Below are 22,337 nucleotides of genomic sequence, written 5' to 3' on the forward strand. Positions count from 1 at the left end.
ACACAAAAATGTTGGAGAAACTCAGCAGGTTTCACAGCAACCATATAACCAATGTTTAGGCCTGAGGCCTTCCTCAAGGTATGAGTAAAAAGCAGGCAGCTGAATGAATTAAAAGGCTGGGGAGAAGGAAAGAAGTAAAGACCCACAGTCAAAAGGTGTTAATTGGATATAGAGAAGGGGACAGGTGAGAGGAAAAGTGAGAATTGATCAGAGGAGGGGGGGGGTTGGGTCTGAGAATGCAGAACTGGGGAAAGGCAGAGGGAAGAAGAAGAGAGAGGGAGACTGACACAGAAGAAAAGAGACCTAGGGATAGATGGAGTGGGGTGGTGGGGGGGGTGGGGGGGGGGAGCTAATGGAAATCGGAGAAGGCAATGTTAATGTGGAGGCCACATTGGGAGAACCAGATGCAGTAGATGACCCATGCAGATTCACAAATAAAATATTGCTTCACTTGGAAGAACTGTTTGGGGCCCTGAATAGTGGTGCGCACAGGGGTAGGTGCTGAGGATGATTGGTAGGAAAGGAGGAGTGGATGAGGGAGTCATAGAGGGAGTGATCCTTGAAGAAGGCAGACAGGAGAGGAGAAGGAAGATGTGTTTAGTGGTGGGGTTATATAGTAGGTGGCAGAAATGGCGGAGGATGGAGGTAATGTAGAAATGTTGAAGGGTGAAATGACCTTGAATTTCATACCAGTACAGTCACCTCACTAGCATTGCTGATTTAACCTATAGGTACTGATTATCTTACAACTTTCTTACCAGGACATTTTACCGGCCATAATAATTTACTTTCAAAAATGAGGCCAAAATTCAGATCATCCCTGATCTTAATTAATAATGAAGTTAGCTCAAGGGGCTGTCACAGAGGTTATGAAAACAGCTGTGGATGAGTGTGTCCCCACCAAATCATTCAGGGTTTTCCCCAACCAGAAGCCCTGTAAACTGCTCAGAGCCAGATCATTTAAGTCTGGAGATCCAAATCAGTACAGCAGGAGCGGGGGTGATCTACGAAAATTTATCTCCTGGAGATAGTGGAGATTCCGGATGAAAATGGAAACAACAAAGGACACGCAACCGCAGTGGCAGGGCCTAAATGTCTTAACCTGCTACAAAACCAAATCCGGTGAAGTAGCAAATGGCAAAGCTTCATTCCCATATGAACTCAGTGTCTTCTACTCGTGACTTGATGACAGTAACAGCAAAGAACCACCCCTCTGCACCCCCACGCCCCCTGATGATCCCAACCTGTCCATATCTGAGGATGATGGGCTGCTGTCTTCTGGAGAGTGAATCTGAGGAAAGTATCTGGGCCAGATGGAATACCTGACCAAGTAATAAGAATCTGTGCTGACCAACTTACCAATGCATTGACAGATATCTTCAATATCTCACTCCAGCAGGGCATGTTACCCACCTGTTTCAAACAGGCATCAATCATCAAGGCAGTGTAGTTACCTGCCTTAATGACTATCGACCAGTAGCACTTGCATCAACAGTGATGAAGTGTTTTGAAGGCTGGTGTAGAAGCAGACCAGTTCCTTCTGAGCAGTGACATAGATGCATTCCAGTTCATCTATTGTAGCAACAGGTAGTACAGTGGATGCCATCTCACAAAGCCTTGGAACACTTGGACAGTAAAGATGCATTCATCAGGATGCTCTTTATCGACACAGTCCAGCATTAACTTCACCATCCCCTCAAAACCAATGAGCAAACTCCAAGTACTAGGACTCAACAGCCTACTGTGTAATTGGATCATGGATTTCCTCACCTCCAGACCACAATCAGTGAGGATTGGTAAGAATATTTCCTCTCCAATCCCCACCCTCCACTACACATCAAGAACTCTGTAGGAGAGAGAGTGGAGAGTACCAAGTTCCTTAGAGTTCACTTAACTAGTGACCTGTCGTGTATACTCAACGTCTCCTCACTTGTCAGGAAGGCACAACAGCGACTGAACTTCCTGAAGCGGGCAAGGCTATTGGCCACAATTATGTCATCCTTCTATAGGAGCTCTATCAAGAGCGTCCTGGTCAGCTAGATCACAGTGTGGTATGTTTGCTGCAGAGAAATGGATTGGAGGTCAATCCACAGGACCATAAGAGTGGCAGAGAGGATCACTGGAATCTACCCCCCCCCCCCCCCCATAGATGTGATCTACCAGGATTGTTGTCTCAAGAGGGCATGTAAAATTATTTAAGAACAATTTCTACCCTGCACACAGCATATTTCAGCTGCTCCTGTTGGGGAAGAGATACAGGAGGATCAGAGCCAGCATCACCAGGCTGAGGAACATCTTCTTCCCACGGGCAGTGAGAAAGCTGAATGACCAAAGGAACTGCTCACACTGACCATCTGAGACTCACTCTCATTTGTATCAAGTAATATTTATTATTTATTTTTATAGATATAATACTTGTCCTGGACACATATTATTTGTCTATATGTATGTTATGTCTGGTTGTATGTTTGGATGTTTTTGCACTGAATGTTGTTTCTTCGGGTTGTACTAGTACAATCAGATGACAATAAACTTGACTTGACTCCATCAGTACCAGAGCACCACAGGGCTGTATTCTTAACCCCCTGCTCTTCTCACTTTACACCTATGAATGTGTGGCTCGGTACAACAATAACATAATCTACGAATTTGCCGACAATACCATGGTAGTGGGCTGTATAAAGCAAGGTGGTGATTCAGTATACAGGAGGGAAATTGAAAACTTGGCTGAATGCTGCACCAACAACAATCTCACACTCAATGTCGCCAAAAACTAAGGAGCTGATTGTTGACTTCAGGAAAGGAAAGCCAGAGGGAGTGATAATTAGGGGATCAGAGGTGGAGAGGGTGAGCAAATTTTAAGTTGTTGGGAGTCACTATCTCAGAGGATCTTTCCTGGACTCAGCACACTAATGGCATCATGAAGAAAGCACGTCAGTGCCTCTACTTCCTCAGGAGTTTGTGGAGGTTTGGTATGACACCAGAAATCCTGGGAAATTTCTACAGATGTGTGATGGAAAATGTGCTGACTGACTGCATCACAGTCTGGTATGGGGACACCAATGTCCCTGAGCATAAAATTCTCCAAAAGGTATGGACACACCCCAGAACATCACGGGCAAAAACCTTCGCACCATTGAGAACAACTTCAGGGGACTATTCTGTCAGAGAGCAGCAACAATCATCAAGGATCCACACCACCCAGCACAGGCACTGTTCTCGCTGCTGCCTTCAGGGAAGAGGTATATGTGGCACAAGACTTGCCCCACCAGGTTCAGGAACAGCTGCTACCCCTCCACCATCAGACTCCTCAGCAACAAACTCAGTCAGGGACTCATTTAAGGATTCTTGTGCACTTCATTGATTTTTTGTATTCTCTCTGTATTGCACAATCAGTTTGTTTACATTCTTTATCTGTTTACTGTTCTTTATTTGTTTACATATTATATGTATATATACAGATATATGCTGGGGGAATATCCCCCCAAGAGGTCTGGAAGGCTGGCGGCAAAACTCTGCATGTCAAACTGCATGAGTTTTTCAAGCTTTGTTGGGACCAAGGAAAACTGCCTCAGGACCTTCGTGATGCCACCATCATCACCCTGTACAAAAACAAAGGCGAGAAATCAGACTGCTCAAACTACAGGGGAATCACGCTGCTCTCCATTGCAGGCAAAATCTTCGCTAGGATTCTACTAAATAGAATAATACCTAGTGTCGCCGAGAATATTCTCCCAGAATCACAGTGCGGCTTTCGCGCAAACAGAGGAACTACTGACATGGTCTTTGCCCTCAGACAGCTCCAAGAAAAGTGCAGATAACAAAACAAAGGACTCTATATCACCTTTGTTGACCTCACCAAAGCCTTCGACACCGTGAGCAGGAAAGGGCTTTGGCAAATACTAGAGCGCATCGGATGCCCCCCAAAGTTCCTCAACATGATTATCCAACTGCACGAAAACCAACAAGGTCGGGTCAGATACAGCAATGAGCTCTCTGAACCCTTCTCCATTAACAATGGCGTGAAGCAAGGCTGTGTTCTCGCACCAACCCTCTTTTCAATCTTCTTCAGCATGATGCTGAAACAAGCCATGGAAGACCTCAACAATGAAGACGCTGTTTACACCCGGTACCGCACGGATGGCAGTCTCTTCAATCTGAGGCGCCTGCAAGCTCACACCAAGACACAAGAGAAACTTGTCCGTGAACTACTCTTTGCAGACGATGCCGCTTTAGTTGCCCATTCAGAGCCAGCTCTTCTGCGCTTGACGTCCTGTTTTGCGGAAACTGCCAAAATGTTTGGCCTGGAAGTCAGCCTGAAGAAAACTGAGGTCCTCTATCAGCCAGCTCCCCACCATGACTACCAGCCCCCCCACAACTCCATCGGGCACCCAAAACTCAAAACGGTCAACCAGTTTACCTATCTCGGCTGCACCATTTCATCAGATGCAAGGATCGACAACGAGATAGACAACAGACTCGCCAAGGCAAATAGCGCCTTTGGAAGACTACACAAAAGAGTCTGGAAAAACAACCAACTGAAAAACCTCACAAAGATAAGCGTATACAGAGCCGTTGTCATACCCACACTCCTGTTCGGCTCCGAATCATGGGTCCTCTACCGGCATCACCTACGGCTCCTAGAACGCTTCCACCAGCGTTGTCTCCGCTCCATCCTCAACATTCATTGGAGCGCTTTCATCCCTAACGTCGAAGTACTCGAGATGGCAGAGGTCAACAGCATCGAGTCCACGCTGCTGAAGATCCAGCTGCGCTGGGTGGTCACGTCTCCAGAATGGAGGACCATCGCCTTCCCAAGATCGTGTTATATGGCGAGCTCTCCACTGGCCACTGTGACAGAGGTGCACCAAAGAAAATCTCTTGGTGCCTGCCACATTGACCACCGCCAGTGGGCTTATATCGCCTCAAACCGTGCATCTTGGCACCTCACAGTTTGGCGGGCAGCAACCTCCTTTGAAGAAGACCGCAGAGCCCACCTCACTGACAAAAGGCAAAGGAGGGAAAACCCAACACCCAACCCCAACCAACCAATTTTCCCTTGCAACCGCTGCAACTGTGTCTGCCTGTCCCACATCGGACTTGTCAGCCACAAACGAGCCTGCAGCTGACGTGGACATTTACCCCCTCCATAAATCTTCGTCCGCGAAGCCAAGCCAAAGAAGAACATATATATGCAGTGTACAGTCTTTTTGCACTACCAATAAGTGGTAATTCTGCCTCACCCACAGTAAAAAAAAGAATCTCAGGGTTGTATGTGATGTCATGGATGTACTCTTGACAACAAATCTGAAATCTGTATGGCCATTCTGCTCCAGTTGCTTATGTTAATCCTCAATTTATTCCTGCTTGAATTAGCAATTGCTCAGTGAAGACAAAGTACTTTTACATAGAAAAAGAGGAAGAAAACATGACAAATAATTATATATTCATTTTTTAAATCAAATTTGGAGTAACCTTTCATCCTAAATGCATTTCTCTGATATAGTTTCCCAGTAAAAACAACTCTATTAAACCCTTGCTTACTCAAAATGCCAGAGTCAGAAAAGACTATGAATAGAAACCCATTAGCAAATGGAACCTCAGAAGGTTTCTGGGCCAGGCTATTAGTACCACTGAGACGAAGTAATTCATACAGGTAGAACCGATGAATAATCTGACTTTTTTAACATTTGAGCTAATTTTGGACAATCTCATGTAAAGAGATATTATGAGGCCTGGTGTGTCTAATTGAGATGTGATTAAAAGGGAAAGCAGGGGTAAATGTATAAATCTACACCACATAGAGAAAATAAATACAGAAAAGTATATGGTAATCTCATGTTAATAAATTAGTCATTATTCCAGGCATGTCTCAATAATGGGTCCATTTTTAATTTATATAACAATGAGAATGAAGATTTCCTTTTCAGATAATGATCTGGGTAAGGTTTGATTTTCTGTAACCTTCAATTTATAGATGAGAATAGATACAGTATATTTTTCAAGCATAGCAAGGTAGCTTCAAATTATGCATGATTTTCATCCACAAGACAGTAGTGTAAGATTTTAACAAGGAAAATCTGCAGACACTTGTAGTGGAATACACAAAAGTGCTGGAAAAACTCAACAGGCCATACATTATCGATAGGAAGAGAAGAACTCTCCTCAACTCCTCCCCCAATCTTTTTATTCAGACACCTGCCTGCGTTTTGCTCATACCTTGACAAATGTTCAGGCCTGAAATGATGGTTGCTCATTATTTCCTATAGATGCTGAGTGACCTGCTGATTTTCTCCAGCACTTTCGTGTATTCCAGTGTAAGCAAGATGAAGATTAACAATTGAGGAGAGTGCAAAGTGGTGAGCAACAGTTATGTATGTGAGGGGACACAGCAAACACAATGGAAAATGCCACCCCAGAGCCTTATTCACTGTAGTATTTTGTGAAGATCTATCTGTATGAGTATTAGGTAAAGAAGATGAAGGCTTTGATGGTGCCCAGGGTGCTTAAAAAAAAAGGAAATATGCTCAGAGATGTTATCATGCATATTTTGCTGAGATCTTTTAATAGCAATGGTTTAAAATCCTAAAGTTGAGTGTATTGTCAGTCATTCTCAGTGTCATCTTCCTCATTTGACATTCTTTGAGCTCTGTGAACAAACTAAAATCAGGTTTAAGTGATGTTATTGCCACCCTGACTCTATTTAGTGCCCTTTTTCCCTGACTAACACCACTTTCTGCTTCTAATCCTTATCCCAGGGAAGCTTTTAAAATGCTTTTTTATGTGAATCATTGCTTGATTTCAAATAAGAACACATGATGCTGTTGTGATCATTGAATTTTTGTTTACCTTGAAGGGGTTTTAGCTAGTTGCAGATTCTGGCTAATTGAGGAGCTCTTAGAATTTGCAATCTTTTTTGCAGAGGGATGACATTCAAAATGCCCTTGTGGAATTGAAAAATCGAACAACTGCAGCTGGCAGAAGAGCCAACAGAAGGAACTGTACTAACAAGAATACATTACTTTCCAAACATTTGGCATTAATTTTTTTTTAAATTACATTTTCCATACATGCATGTATTCATGTCACAATACAAAATATAATCATCATTTAATCATATCAAATCCATTATATATGATGGTTTTATAAACCCTCCAAAACAGAATAAAAACCCCATCAACCCCCTCCCCCTCCCCCAAATAATAACCCCAATAAGGATAGAAAAAAAAGAAAGAAAAAGAGTACATTTAGTAAAAAAGCAGACCTGGTGGCCTTTCACTCAATTCTAATCTATTTCAATTTTACTTGTTCATTTATTCTAAGGAGTTAATGAGATTTCTCGAGGTTGAGGGAAATCTATTGATAAATTTAGACCTACAATATGTAAATATGGGCACCAAATTTTCAAAAATGTATTATATTTATTTATTAAGTTATATGCAATCTTCTCAAGAGGTATACTCCTAAGAATTTCCACATGTCATCTTTCCAAACTTAAATGAGAACCCGACTTCCATGTCACTGCTGTACAATTTCTTGCAATGGGTAATGCAACTTTTACAAATTCTTATTGGCATTAGTTTGTTATAAACTAATGGTAATCTTATAAATATCCACATCACACTTCCCTATTGTTGTTACTGTAAGCTAACATTGGTCCTAAAAGGCCTGCCAGAATATTGAACAAGACATTAGAGATCTGGCTAACACAGTCTGAACTTGGTACTGACTAATCCTTGCTAAGTCTTCAATCACAGTCCAGAAAAGCCTGTGTCTTGCTTTTGCTGCCACTAGCAATGTGGTGTTATCTTTGCTTTCAGGTATAATTCCAAGAGGTAACATAATTCATCTTTGCTTCCTTCACTGAGTCACTGCCACCTGAAAAATAAGGTAGTTCTGTTGCTTTTAGTACACTTGTGGTGGTATCAGTTGACCTGGAGATAGCTACGAATTCACTGTTGTCTTTTTTTGCCCTGAAATGCCCAGCCATGAACCTGCACTGAAAATTGCTAAAATTGTTGACCTCCTTTTGTAAATATTTGTGAGAAATATTGTTGAATATCTCTTTTTCAGTTCTTTATTAGACTTAATAATTCTACCTCTTGCCCATACACTATTGATTTTGCATTTACTTTGTTTGCATTCATTTACTTACTTACTTTGGCTTGGCTTCGCGGACAAAGATTTACGGAGGGGGTAAAAGTCCACGTTAGCTGCAGGCTCGATTGTGGCTGACAAGTCGATGCGGGACAGGCAGACAAGGTTGCAGCGGTTGCAGGGGAAAATTGGTTGGTTGGGGTTGGGTGTTGGGTTTTTCCTCCTTTGTCTTTTGTCAGTGAGGTGGGCGCCGCGGTCTTCTTCAAAGGAGGTTGCTGCCCGCCGAACTGTGAGGCACCAAGATGCACGGTTTGAGGCGATATCAGCCCACTGGCGGTGGTCAATGTGGCAGGCACCAAGAGATTTCTTTAGGCAGTCCTTGTACCTCTTCTTTGGTGCACCTCTGTCACGGTGGCCAGTGGAGAGCTCGCCATATAACACGATCTTGGGAAGGCGATGGTCCTCCATTCTGGAGACGTGACCCACCCAGCGCAGCTGGATCTTCAGCAGCGTGGACAATTGAGGTTTTAAAATGATACTGTTGATGCAGCTTTCAATTATGTGCCTGCTCACTCTTCACCTCATTTAAACTGTTCATACTTCGCTGAGCACCTTTGCTCTCTCCCCATCAGTGTTAGGGATGGATCTCCCAGTGGCCTACCACTTCATTTCCGAGCCCCACTCCCATGCTCACGTCTGTCCATGGCCTCGTGCACTATCCTACCAAGACCACCCATAAATTGGAGGAACAACACTTGATTTTCCATCTGGGCACTCTCCAACCCGTATGGCATTAATATCAACTTCTCTCATTTCTGCTGGCCTTCTCTCCATTCTCCCTCCCTTCCCTTTCCCTTTGTTCGCTTTCATCCAGCTCTCCATTTCCTTTCCTCTCCATTCACAAAGCCATCCCTCCTCCCCCTGCTTGCTGCTGTGCCCTCCCTCTCTCATCCGTCTATTACCTCCTGCCTTTGGGACTATACTCCTCCCCCTGCCCCACCCACCTAACATTTTGTTTGGGCGCCTCCCAACATTTTTTCATACCTTGTTGAAAGGCTTTCTCTTTGCTACATAAAGAACACTGTTTAACCCGCTGAGTTTCTTCAGCATTGTGTTTTTACTTCAATCATGGAGTCTGCAGTTTTTCTTGTTTTACTCCTGTTAATTCTGTCAGTTGTAAGCTCTTTGCCTGAGGCCTGTGGAATTCAGACCTATGAAGTTCAATGGGGTCATCAGCAAACTCCTGTGGGGTATGCAGATCCACCCACCCAGAGGTTCACAGGACCAATGCCCTCACTTTCTACAAGAGACTCAGTTACAAGAAGAAAAAAATGTGATTTTCTACTTGTGATTTGTTATACTTGCATCAAAATTATGAAAAATACCACCATTGAACATCTGAATCAACATTTTAAATGAAAGACATGATATAGATCAGGTGGATGTTCTTTTTCTAAGTGTAGTAGAGTCTAAAACTGGAGGTCATGGGATTAAGATGAGAGGGGAATGATTTAAAGTTGGCCTGATGGGCAAGTTTTCCAGAGAGTAGTTGCTATTTGGAATGAGCTATCAGAAGAAATTGTGGAGCTGGGTACAATTATAATATTTAAAAATCATTTGGACAGGAAAGATATAGAGGGAAATGGGCCAAATGTAGGCAAACTCTGGAACACTCCTTGTTCAACAAGCATAAGTTGGGCAAAGAGCCTGTTTCTATGCTGGGGAATTCTATGGTACTTGAGAAGTCTTTTCTGCAGATATAGTGTTTCCTATAAAGATGTTGGTGCTTAAAAAAAAGGGAGGGAATTTGAAGAGAAAGATATCATGATTTCAGTTATACCAACCAGTTGGAGAAAGGAACAATGTAATAGCCATTGTAAGTCTTCTTTTTTTTTTTTTCTTTGGCTTGGCTTCGCGGACGAAGATTTATGGAGGGGGTAAAAAGTCCACGTCAGCTGCAGGCTCGTTTGTGGCTGACCAGTCCGATGCGGGACAGGCAGACACGATTGCAGCGGTTGCAAGGGAAAATTGGTTGGTTGGGGTTGGGTGTTGGGTTTTTCCTCCTTTGCCTTTTGTCAGTGAGGTGGGCTCTGCGGTCTTCTTCAAAGGAGGCTGCTGCCCGCCAAACTGTGAGGCGCCAAGATGCACGGTTTGAGGCGTTATCAGCCCACTGGCGGTGGTCAATGTGGCAGGCACCAAGAGATTTCTTTAGGCAGTCCTTGTACCTTTTCTTTGGTGCACCTCTGTCACGGTGGCCAGTGGAGAGCTCGCCATATAATACGATCTTGGGAAGGCGATGGTCCTCCATTCTGGAGACGTGACCCATCCAGCGCAGCTGGATCTTCAGCAGCGTGGACTCGATGCTGTCGACCTCTGCCATCTCGAGTACCTCGACGTTAGGGGTGTGAGCGCTCCAATGGATGTTGAGGATGGAGCGGAGACAACGCTGGTGGAAGCGTTCTAGGAGCCGTAGGTGGTGCCGGTAGAGGACCCATGATTCGGAGCCGAACAGGAGTGTGGGTATGACAACGGCTCTGTATACGCTTATCTTTGTGAGGTTTTTCAGTTGGTTGTTTTTCCAGACTCTTTTGTGTAGTCTTCCAAAGGCGCTATTTGCCTTGGCGAGTCTGTTGTCTATCTCATTGTCGATCCTTGCATCTGATGAAATGGTGCAGCCGAGATAGGTAAACTGGTTGACCGTTTTGAGTTTTGTGTGCCCGATGGAGATGTGGGGGGGCTGGTAGTCATGGTGGGGAGCTGGCTGATGGAGGACCTCAGTTTTCTTCAGGCTGACTTCCAGGCCAAACATTTTGGCAGTTTCCGCAAAGCAGGACGTCAAGCGCTGAAGAGCTGGCTCTGAATGGGCAACTAAAGCGGCATCATCTGCAAAGAGTAGTTCACGGACAAGTTTCTCTTGTGTCTTGGTGAAGGAACAATGTAATAGCCATTGTAAGTACCATCTCAATTAAGACCTATTTTGGATCACTACTGTTCCAGTTTGAAAGGAATAGCAGTGGAATTTAAATTAAAACAAAATCAGAACATCAGATAGACAATGAATGCGTTTGATTGTTGAAGTCAATGTCCCAATTAGAAACCTGTGGCTCATAGAAGAACAAAACTAGAAATAGCAGCACTGCTACGGCTGGGGTAACAGCAACACTTCTGCTGATCCGAGCCCAGAAGGAGTGGAGACGCATCTTCCTGTGCTCCTCTGCAGGCCCTTACCGCCCATTCTTGCCCCCTACAGCTCCAAACACATTTAAACCTCCTGAAGAACATGGATGATGGTAATTTTCTGTACATCTGAGAACTGCGGAGGTTCACGTCCATACTGGTGGCATCCATGTTTGGCAGTTAAACAAGGAGGTCTGCAGTGGCTGTGATTTTAGTTTAATATACAAAAGTGCTGGAGATATTCAGCAGGTGATGCAGTGTCCATAGAAAACAAAGATAATATAACCAATGTTTCAGGCCTGACCCGTTTATCAAGATATGTATCACAGCCCAGTTCACAAGGGTTGGTGGAAGCAGCAGAGCGGTGCAGGACACCAGAGCGGGATATCAACCACCCCCACTGCAGAGAAGGAGAACACAGCAAGTGCAGTGTTGCAGGGCTCGCTGGCCAAAGGCCTTACACCAGTCTGTGGGCTGCCAGAGAATGGCCATGGGAACCAGGGTATTGGGACTAAGATTTGTGAGGGGGCCAATAGAGAGCAAGACTCCTGAAGGGGCATGAACATAAATAGCTTTGGTTCAGAACCAGCTGCCAAGGAGAGTGACCTGGATGCTGGAGCTCGTCTTCACTGCTGCAACAAAGGAGAGGCCACAGAGTTTTTGGGAATGTGATGACATAGGAAAAGGTGGCAGGATCCATGAACATTCAATGTTTCTGAAGGGACTCTCTTTTACTTCTCTTTCTTCTTGGTCTCAGCACCTTTTTGGGCAAACAAAACCCAATAATTTTGTACATTTGTATACATGACAATAAAGGAGCCTTGATGTTGAAAAAGAAACCATTCCAGAGATTTTTTTAAATTTGGCTATTCTTTATAATTTGGAAAACTGACAAGCAAAGCTCAGCTCTTTTGTGTCAAAGCTTTCCCTCTCAAGCCTCTTAAGGAACATGGTGCAATGTTTAAATATGCCGCCTTAAAGCAGTTGCACATTGTGCTTTATAAAGGCAGGATTGCAAATATTACTCTCGGTTATGTACAAAGGTTAGACATATTCTCTTAAAATTGTTAGTCTTTTATCACATTCCTTTTGAGAATGTATCATTACCAATTTAATCTCCTATGGTTTTCAAGTGCTATTTTATTTGACTGCACTGCCTACAGCAGATTCAGGCAATGATTCCTTTGGTGGCTCCTGTGAATTCCTCTGCTGTACATGAAAAATGAATTATGTGTGAGTTGGCTTGAAAGTTTTGAAAGATCTGAAGCCTTCAGAGACCAAAGATATGGAAGCTCTGTGTACATATTGTATTCTTTACCTATTTTAGATAGAACTAATGAGATGCTGACATTTTGAAGATCAACTCAGTAGGATCCACAGGGATGGTGTTAATACTGGAGGGTTCAGTCTCTGGACACTCTGCAGTTGCTCCTGCCGCAATAATCTCTGTCATGTAAGTGCATCTCAAATGCTTCTTGGATAAAGGGAACCGCTTTGCAGTGCCATCAAGGTTCATTATGGTCTTCACATACAAGCAGTGATAGTTACTCTCAGTCCTGTTCTCATAAATCTCTTACCACTTTTCATACTGCCTTTTGGAATATAATTCAATTTTTAATTGAATGGAAAAAAAATTGTTTGGCAACAAACATTCCAGCTGGGATTTTTATATATTTAGAAATAAAACTGGAATGAGAAGATTCCAACCTTTTAAAAACCTAGGTCATGTCCAAAGTGTGAAGTGAGCTAAATGACAGCTCATTCTTCAGGCTGGTCCTGTCTGAGTTTTTTTTTTGTGTGTGTACTTGATAGAACTAATAGGTTCATTTAATTAGGCACATTTAACTGAACACAAAGCATCACTGTTGATCCCGCTGCAGTTAGAATTGAAGAGGAGAAAAAAAATAATTGGGAAAATTACTTCTAATGTCCATTAAAGTGAAGGATAACATTATTCATGTGCACCAATGGGGACACTGAAGCATTTTACTTTTGAGGACCCCACTGTGCCTTCTCACCAGCTCAAAAATAGATTGGATGCCAGGGCAATGCAGACAGTTTATCCTTTTTCTTGGGGTATTTAGCCATGTAACTGAATCTTAGCAGCTGTTTGAACAATGTTTGTAAAGAAATAGGGATTTATTAGAGCAGAGAAACCATGAGAAACTAGATAAGTACTTTTGGAGGTAAATATTAATCTTCTGGTAATTGAACGTTAGCTGATCTTTGATTTCTAGCAAATTTTCTCTGATATAAAGGTAATGCTATTTTTAAGGAAATAATTTATGAAATATTCTAAAACATTGTTTGTGGTCACATCTTCATCTAAATAATTCCTCATCAAATTAATATTTTTAATTTTAAAGTATATTTCCCAACATTTTTTTACATTGGTGTCAGACGGACAGTGGTCCTGTGATGTCATTGGGCTGATAACTTTGAACTTTCAGTCAGATCCTATGGCTTGGGTATGGATTAGGGGACGGCAGTTCAATCATTGGGCTTTACAAAGTGGTCTACCTCACTAAGGGTGAGGGATCTGGCTACAATTGTTCTCATTCTATGGATGGAAAAATGACAGCATAACTTTTCCACAATACATATATTTCATGACTTTTGCTCAGAGCGGTTGTGTTGAATGTTTTAAAAAGATTTGCAGTTAAATTATGCATTGACCTTGCATCTGAAATATGACCACTTGGCTGTGATAACTCAGCAGGATTTTTGATTATTTTGTAGATGAGGAAACTGTAATAGTCTGTGCCACTGAGAAACAAGAGACTGCAGCTGCTGGAATCTTGAGCAAAAAATTACCTGCTGGAGCAAGTCAGGCAGTATCTACAATGGCAAAGGAATGTCCAACATTTAAGGTAGAAACACAGCATCAGTAAATTCACAGCACAAAAGAGAAATTAATTTCCTTCTGAAATTTAAATGTTAAAAGAGTTGGATATCGGAGAAATCGGGTGGCACAGTTACACAGATAGTGGACCTTATGCCTGACAGCTTTAATGGTCTAGGTTCAGCCTTTACCTCTGGCGCTGTCTGTATGAAGTTTGCATGTTCTCCTTGTGATCCCGTGGATTAGCCCAAAGTATTCCAGTTTCAAATTTTAAATTTAGACATACAGCACGGTTACAGGCCATTTTGCGCCACGAGTCCATGCCGCCCAATTCCACCCACATTCCAAAGATGTGTGGGTTGGTAGTTTTGTTGGCCACAATAAATCCCCCCCCCCCCCCCCGCCAGAACTGACAGAAGTTGATGGGAATGTGGGGAGAATTTGTGATAATATAGATTCAGTAGGGTACACACTTGGATAGTCCTGTTTCTGTGCTATGTGCTTTGTCTCTGTCGAAATCTAATTAGTTTTAATCTGAAAAATTTCTTTTGCGTCTAAACTGAATTTTTAGGGTGATTGTTTTCTTTCTTGAAATCCAAAGATTTCATGTCAAATAATTTGGTTAGCAATCTAGTTTGTTGTAAAAGTGTTTGAGGACATCAAGTCATAAGCAACGTAGCATGAGATGTCATAGGACTGCTCACGGACTAACATCTGACGTCACTGAGAGCATCTCTGCTATTAAATTATAAAGCCTATTAACATTCATTTATCTTAATTTATACATTCAGAATAATCAAGTTCAAAGGATAACAAGGGAACAATTTCCCATGGAATAGTGTAATGTAAAATGCAACATAATGAGGTCAGGCAACAGAGGGAAAACATGAGCTCTGCCTCATATTTCACCTCTACCCCCCCTTCCCCATACAACCCACCCCCTCCCTTTAATTCTTCCCATTGTTTCAGTTCTCAAAGCCCTTTGCTGTATCTCAACTTTTCTTTCCCAGTCTTCCAGCAAACAAGTCTGATTGCTACTGAAGATATCAGGAGACATTCATACAGAAGACTCGTTCAAGAACGTGTCCAAAACTTCTACCTAGATTATCATCTAAATATATATTCCAAGTTAACTGAAAAATTGGGTTTTGCTTGTAGCATTATTTGCTTCTACTCTTTCTATGAATAGGTAATTGAATTAAAGACCCTTGAGATTCTGATCCTTGGTACACTCTATCCTCGCCATACCCATTCTGCCAATAATTTAAATATTACGAAGTATCTGAGGCATTTTCATTCCTATGAACTGGCACCAAGTCTTAATGCATTTTAACCTGAGACTTTTTTCCTCCCAGAAAACAAGCACTTTCAATCTATTCACCAGTTTAATGGGTTGCTGCTGTGCGCAGGCACTTCGTTGAGCTGCCAAATAAAATAAATCACATTTAGGTCACATTGTTTTATTTCACATAAATATACATGAAATCTTGCTGATGAAAGAGGTTTTAAAGAAAGTTTGGACTTAACCAGTGAGTTTAGCTTTTGCAGTGTTTAGAAATTGTAAATGTCATGATTTTTTTAACATTTAATATCTTTTTCAACTTGTACCTTTCTACCAAACAAAGTGGCCAAGAAATTAAATCAATCATGCTTATTCCGGATGAGCTCACTGATCGCATTGGGCAATGTGATGTCATTCATGAGTGCGTTGCTGCCTTCGATGGCAGTCCTCCAAGATCAAAGGGATGTCGCAGGTCAGGAACATTTTGTTCTTGAGCAGAGAGTGAGCAGATTGCTCTCCTGCAGAAGCAGGGAGGTGGTACATGATCGGTTAGTTCTCTTCTGCAGGTTCCCAAGGGCAATTAGGGATGGGCAATTAAATATTAGCTCAGCCTGCAAAATCCACGTTCCTTATAAAGGTCAAATTAGAAATGACATGGCCACCCTTCCAATCAGACCCTTGTTCATCATGACCACACATCTGCTCAAACCATGCAAAGATTGCTTAAACTTTGGAGATACTTGAAGATATGAATCGAATAGCAGTCTTCAGAAACTAGACAGAGAATCACCAGAGCATCCAATGACTTAAATCTGCCAATCATAATAGTATTCCATGACTGGGTCCCACATATTTTGAAGTATTGTATCTAATTTTATCCAAGCTTTAATAGGACATTACATCATGTAACCACTGTGCATGAGTTGGTGAAGATTCATCTTTCCATTTCATTAAAATTGCTCGTTTGGCTATCACTACCATATACAGCACAGAACAGGCCAGTTTGGCCCTACTAGTCCATGCTGGAACAAATACCCACCCTCCAATCCTCTCCCCTCCATGTAATTATCCAGTCTTTCCTTAAATGTAAATAACGTCCCTGCTTCAACCCAATGTGCTAAAAGCTCAAACTTTCTCTTGAGACGCAGACACAAATATATCCAGTTCATGAGAAAAAAACAAACAAGGCATTTAAAGGGCATAGTTCTATTTTGATCTTAAAAATCATTGATAAAGATTGAAAAATGTTTTCCCAAAATCTTCCTAAATTGGGGAGGTCACTTCATGATGGACAGCGAGCAGGAGTAAAATTCCAGAGCTCCGCAGAAGTCTAAAGAAAAACATAGAAACAAGCTCAGAGGGAATCCAGCAAAGAAAGAAGGATGGGGAAGAAGGACAGGAAGGCCTCAATGAAAGGTGTAGTCCTGAAGCAGCCCCAAGATGTTGGGTCCACGTGGCGAGGAGGTCAGCGGGGCAACTCAACTTCTAAGGAGGGCCGTCCTGTATTGAGTTGGGTGGAAAGTAACAGTGGAGAGCAAAGTCGGGAGGAGGCAGCAGTAGCGGAGGGGGTGGGGTCAGGCAAGCCAGTAAAGATGTGGGAGAACAAGAGCTGGTGGTAGCAGGCAGGAGCTGGTTCGCAGGCGGGGTCAGGAGAGCGGCCTGACCTGCAGCCCAGGCAGATGCCTGTGGACAGTGGAAGAGAAGAGGTGGTGGTGACAGAAGAAGATGGTGGGAGATGTTGAGGAGGAGGCAATTGAGAAGTTGGTGAGCAGCAATAGGGAAGCAATGGCAAGGCAGAGGAGGAGAATGGTGGGAGGATAGGTCTCTTGTCGGGATGGGTGAAGGTGTCAGAGAGAGAAGAGAGACTCTCGGGTGAGAGTATCCGGGCCTTGGTGGAGGCGATTGTGGAGGACTTGGGAGCCCAGATTAAAAACTGTATTAACCATATAACAATTATAGCAAAGAAACAGGCTATCTTGGCCCTTCCAGTCTGTACTGAACCAAGTACTCTCCTCTAGTCCCAACTATCTAAACCTTGCCCATAACCCTCCATTACACTCCCATCCATATACCTATCCAATTTTTCCTTTAAATGACAAAATGGACCCTGCTGCCACTACTTCTCCCGTAAGCTTATTCCATACAGCCACCACTCTCTGAGTGAAGAAGTTCCCACTCATGTTACTTCTAAATGTTTGCCCCTTAACTCTTAACTCATGACCTCTTGTTTCAATCTCTCCTACCCTCAAAGGAAAAAGCCTATCCACATCAAATCTATCTATCCCCCTCATAATCTTAAATAACTCTATCAAATCCCTCCTCAACCTTCTACGCCCTGAAGAATAAAGACCCAATCTGCTCAATCATTCTTTGTAATCTAGATTCTGAAATCCAGGTAACATTTTCATAAATCTTCTCTGCACTCTCTCTATACCTTGTTGTATCCTTCCTATAATTCAGTGACCAGAACTGTACACAGTATTCCAAATTTGACCTCACCAATGCTTTGAACAGTCACAACAGCACCTCCCAACACCTGTATTCTATGTTTTGATTTATAAAGGCCTGCATACTAAAAGCCTTCATCACCACCCTATCCACATGAGATTCTACCTTCAGGGAACGATGAACCATTATTCCTAGATCTTTCTGCTCCATTGCATTCTTCAATGCCCTCCAATTTGCTATGTATGTCCTGTTTTAACCATATAACCATTTATGGAGCGGAAACAGGCCATGTTGGCCTTTCGAGTCCACACCGGTTCACTGATTTTGTGCGCCCTCTTTAGGCATTGGTGATTTTAAGTGTAGTGTATCTTTGAGAATTTTAACATCTATCTATAGGTACTCTGTACTTTGGATGTGAAATCTCATATTAAAATATTCAAAGACATTGGCTGTGTGGGAGAAGCCAGGGAGTGGCTGTGGACAATTACTTCTCAGACTGGAGGCCTGTGATTAGTGGTGTGCTGCAGGGATCGGTGCTGGGACCAGCGTAGTTTGTCATCTAGATCCACAATCTGGACAACAATGTGGTGATTGGATAGTCTGCCCATTTATTTCTCCCACCAAAGTGCAAGACGATACACTTTCCAACATTGTATTTCATTTGCTAGTTCTCTGCCCATTCTCCTAAGCTGTCTGTCGTTCTGCAGCCTCCTTGTTTCCTCAATACTACCTGCTCCTCCACCTATCTTCATATTATCTCCAAAGCTGGCCACAAAACCATTCATTCCATAAATTAAATCATTGACATGCACAACGAACACCACTAACAACTGGCAACCAACCAGTTGATTATTCTTTCCAAAATGAAGCATTTCACATTTCTCAGCATTAAACTCCATCTGCCATCTTTCAGCCCACTCTTCCAAGCAGTCCAAATCTTTTTGCAATCTTTGAAAGCCTACTTTATTATCCACAATTCCACCTATTTTAGTATTATCCGCATATTTACTAATCTAATTTACCACCCCATCATCCAGATCATTAATGCAAATGACAAACAGTAAGGGACCCAATACAGATCCCTGAGGCCACCATTGTTATTGGCCTCCAGCCTGACAAACATTATGACTCTCTGCCATCTCTCTTCCAGCCACTGGTTTTTTAATTTTATTTTTTATTTGCATCAATACATATATATAAATTCTTCATCATTTAACAAAATAATATAATAAAAATGATACAAAATGATATATATATTTTTTTCTTTTTATCCCCTCCCTCCCCTTCCCAAAGAAAAAAAAAAGAGAGAAAAAAGAGAAAACACCTGAATTTATTGTCATTCACTATTCATATATTCCTAACATATTATTCTATCCTGTACATATTAATTGGAAGGAATGGATGTTATGGATGATGTGGATGGACTCTTACTGATGAAATCCACTTATGGTTTCCAAATCATATAAAAATTCTCAGGTTGATTCCTTAAATTATAAGTAATCTTTTCCAATGGTATACAATTTTGAATTTCCGTACACCATTTATCCAACCTTATAAAATTATCTGATTTCCATGCCACCACTTTTGCTATACTCAAATATTTTCATTGATATTTGTCTAACTTCAATTTAGTATCAATGTCATATAAATCACCAAGCAAATATATTCTGGGATATTTTGGTATCTGTATCTTCATAATTTGTCCCAATAATATATTCTCATTTTTCCCAAATTTGCCCACTTTTTCACAAGACGAAACTGCATGTAATAAAGTTCCTGTTTCTTTGTTACATCTAAAACATTTGTCAGAACAAGTTGAATTAAGTCTATATAATATAATAGTATAATATCTTCGCTAGGATTCTCCTAAATAGAATAATACCTAGTGTCACCGAGAATGTTCTCCCAGAGTCACAGTGCGGCTTTCGCGCAAACGGAGGAACTACTGACATGGTCTTTGCCCTCAGACAGCTCCAAGAAAAGTGCAGAGAACAAAACAAAGGACTCTACATCACCTTTGTTGACCTCACCAAAACCTTCGACACTGTGAGCAGGAAAGGGCTTTGGAAAATACTAGAGCGCCTCGGATGCCCCCCAAAGTTCCTCAACGTGGTTATCCAACTGCACGAAAACCAACAAGGTCGGGTCAGATACAGCAATGAGCTCTCTGAACCCTTCTCCATTAACAATGGCGTGAAGCAAGGCTGCGTTCTCGCACCAACCCTCTTTTCAATCTTCTTCAGCATGATGCTGAACCAAGCCATGAAAGACCTCAACAATGAAGACACTGTTTACATCCGGTACCGCACGGATGGCAGTCTCTTCAATCTGAGGCGCCTGCAAGCTCACACCAAGACACAAGAGAAACTCGTCCATGAACTACTCTTTGCAGACGATGCCGCTTTAGTTGCCCATTGAGAGCCAGCTCTTCATTGCTTGACGTCCTGTTTTGCGGAAACTGCCAAAATGTTTGGCCTGGAAGTCAGCCTGAAGAAAACTGAGGTCCTCCATCAGCCAGCTCCTCATCATGACTACCAGCCCCCCACATCTCCATCGGGCACACAAAACTCAAAACGGTCAACCAGTTTACCTATCTCGGCTGCACCATTTCATCAGATGCAAGGATCGACAACGAGATAGACAACAGACTCGCCAAGGCAAATAGCGCCTTTGGAAGACTACACAAAAGAGTCTGGAAAAACAACCAACTGAAAAACCTCACAAAGATAAGCGTATACAGAGCCGTTGTCATACCCACACTCCTGTTCGGCTCCAAATCATGGGTCCTCTACTGGCATCACCTACGGCTCCTAGAATGCTTCCACCAGCGTTGTCTCCGCTCCATCCTCAACATTCATTGGAGCGACTTCATCCCTAACATCGAAGTACTCGAGATGGCAGAGGCCGACAGCATCGAATCCACGCTGTTGAAGATCCAACTGCGCTGGGTAGGTCACGTCTCCAGAATGGAGGACCATCGCCTTCCCAAGATCGTGTTATATGGCGAGCTCTCCACTGGCCAGCATGTCAGAGCGCACCAAAGAAGAGGTACAAGGACTGCCTAAAGAAATCTCTTGGTGTCTGCCACATTGACCACCGCCAGTGGGCTGATATCGCCTCAAACCGTGCATCTTGGCGCCTCACAGTTCGGCGGGCAGCAACCTCCTTTGAAGAAGACCGCAGAGCCCATCTCACTGACAAAAGACAAAGGAGGAAAAACCCAACACCCAACCCCAACCAACAAATTTTCCCCTGCAACCGCTGCAACCGTGTCTGCCTGTCCCGCATTGGACTTGTCAGCCACAAACGAGCCTGCAGCTGACGTGGACATTCACCCCTTCATAAATCTTCGTCCGCGAAGCCAAGCCAAAGAAAAAAAATAATTGGTGCAAAAAATTATATTATACCATTTTATATCTAACATTAAGTGAACATTACGTGTATTACGTAATAACCTTTACGTGAACATGATGACGTGGGGAACTGAATTGTGCTGAACGCTTCATAGTAATGCTTGTAGTATATAATTAATAAAGAATTGAGTTAGTCTGCCCTGACAGTGTGGCTGTCATTTATTTATAATGGGGGGCCTCAAGCATAACAGTAATTGTATTAGTTATATTCTCCTGGCACAATCTTGACCAGGCCTCATCATGAATTTGTAAATTTAAATCTTTTTCCCATTTTTTTTGACTTAAATAGTTCCTTTTTCTACATTGTGTCTTGTAATTGTACATACATATTAGTAATAAATTTCTCAATAAATGTATGATTTATTAAGTACTCACATGGGGTCTGTTCTGGAAGTCTAAACTACGCACCTGATTTCTTTTTTAAATATGATTTGAGCTGATGGTATGAAAAAATAATTTTATTTGGGATATTGTATTTCTCTTTCATTTGTTCAAAAGTCCAGAAAAAAGAACCTAAGAAACAATCTTTTATCCTCTTTATCCCATTATTGAGCCAGATATCAAAGATTATTTAAAATAAAAAGAATAAGTGGGTTTTGCTTAGCTATTTGGTAATTCTTAATTCCTCTTTGTATATACATTCCATTCCATATGTTGAATAAAACTATCCTTGGCATTTTATCACGCCAAATAAATTTTCTTACACCTTTATTTAATTCTTGAAAAAACCTTTGTTGGTATAGGAATGGGTAATGATTGAAATAAATATTGCAATCTCAGAAAAATATTCATCTTTATACAATTTACCCTTCCTATTTAAGTTTTTGGTAAATCTTTCCATCTCATTAAATCTTCATTCTTTTTTTGTAATGGTAGATAATTCAATTTAAATAAATTATTTAAAATTCTATCAATATTAATTCCTAAATATTGAATTTCTTCCTTTTGCCACTTAAAATTCAACATCTGCTTACTTAATGTATAGTCTCCATCATTCATAGGCATCATTTTACTCTTTCCTACATTAATTTTATAACCTGATATCAAACCATATTGTGCCAATTGTACATTTATTTTC

At 42.0% G+C, this 22,337-nt stretch overlaps 1 long non-coding RNA gene across 2 annotated transcripts in view; it reads left to right on the top strand.

Moving 5' to 3' along the window:
- The window catches only part of LOC138760463 (uncharacterized), a 49,994-nt gene that overhangs the window by 10,185 nt on the left and 17,472 nt on the right, over positions 1-22,337 (top strand). For both annotated transcript variants that reach the window (XR_011355625.1, XR_011355624.1), the window contains 2 exons: positions 12,602-12,727; positions 14,014-14,144. This is a non-coding gene — a long non-coding RNA (uncharacterized lncRNA). The remainder of the gene's footprint in view (positions 1-12,601; positions 12,728-14,013; positions 14,145-22,337) is intronic.

This window comes from Narcine bancroftii, chromosome 4, assembly GCF_036971445.1.
Source record: "Narcine bancroftii isolate sNarBan1 chromosome 4, sNarBan1.hap1, whole genome shotgun sequence".
Classification (NCBI taxonomy): Eukaryota; Metazoa; Chordata; class Chondrichthyes; order Torpediniformes; family Narcinidae; genus Narcine; species Narcine bancroftii.